Source organism: Pomacea canaliculata, linkage group LG14 (genome assembly GCF_003073045.1).
Source record: "Pomacea canaliculata isolate SZHN2017 linkage group LG14, ASM307304v1, whole genome shotgun sequence".
NCBI lineage: Eukaryota > Metazoa > Mollusca > Gastropoda > Architaenioglossa > Ampullariidae > Pomacea > Pomacea canaliculata.
Window position 1 is genome coordinate 6,174,982 of NC_037603.1, and position 1,225 is coordinate 6,176,206.

Below are 1,225 nucleotides of genomic sequence, written 5' to 3' on the forward strand. Positions count from 1 at the left end.
AAGCAGCACATGTGCATCAACTGAAGAGCATTAACAACTATGCAGAGACACAACATTAACAAGATCTAACAGTCTTACTTCACTTAGGGGGAGCCAATGTACTATCCATATTTTATCAACACAAAAGGCTAGATTTAGGTCAGGTCTTGATTAGTTTTAGATATAAGATTTATGAGTTGACTTAGGGTTTTAGTTGGCTTTAGCTTTAGGCGTATGTGTAATGGCATTCATATCAAACCAAGTCATTATGCCAAGGAAAGGACATTGAACCACATAGCCTAACTGAGGGGCCGCTGCCCACAAAGCAGGTCTGCCTGTGAGGTGTTGTTGCGGCCCTGTGCTTCCTCAAGGAGCAACAAGACCCATAAACTAAACTATCGTCATTATGACATATTTAACGCCCTCCTAAAGCTTCATGGACATTAGTCCATTGTAGCTAGTCTGACATTTTTCACTAATGTTGCTGACCACAGCATTAAGCACCAATAATGAGCATTCAATCAACCTCTCAAAGTACTAGGTAGCATATGAAGCATCAAGTGTTAATACTACCTCTTTAGCAGGGATGGGGAGTAGCTGTAGCCCTAGCTACAGCTTACTGTAGCCGGCACAAATTTTGTAAGCTTGTAGCTATAGCCAGCACAAATTAAAAAAAGTAGTACGCTTAGTAGCCGCAATAGTACTAATACATTTTAGAAAGTAGCTGTAGCTTGCTACCTTTGGCTTATACTTTCACGACTGTAGCACTCTAGTAGTACAAAGTATAAGTGCCATCTATTGGGTTGTATAGCATTGCATCTATATCCAGAACTGTTCAGCACACGCAGCAATGTAAAAGATAGAATGTTACTTATTGTCGAAGCGAGAGCGCGGAGAAATGGATCTGTCTAACCAACTGTAGCAATGTTCAAAAGTAACAAATGTCTTGTCTTGGCGCGCACGCAGGGAGGAAAAATGATGTTCAACAATGTAGCGATGTTCAAAAATGTCTTTATTAGCGACGGAAATACGAATGTCTGTGCTAGAATATGTTCGAGGGGAGGGAGAATAAATAGCAGGGCTGACAGTGGTGGAGATATAAAAAATCAGACATGGTACCCCGACTCAGTGTGAATTGGCATTAAATATTTTGACAAAATATTTTAGAAAAAAAACACTGTGTTAATTTTAATTCAAAAAAGTTAAAATGTAATCCTCCGGGTGTGTGTTTTTGTTTTTTTGGTGG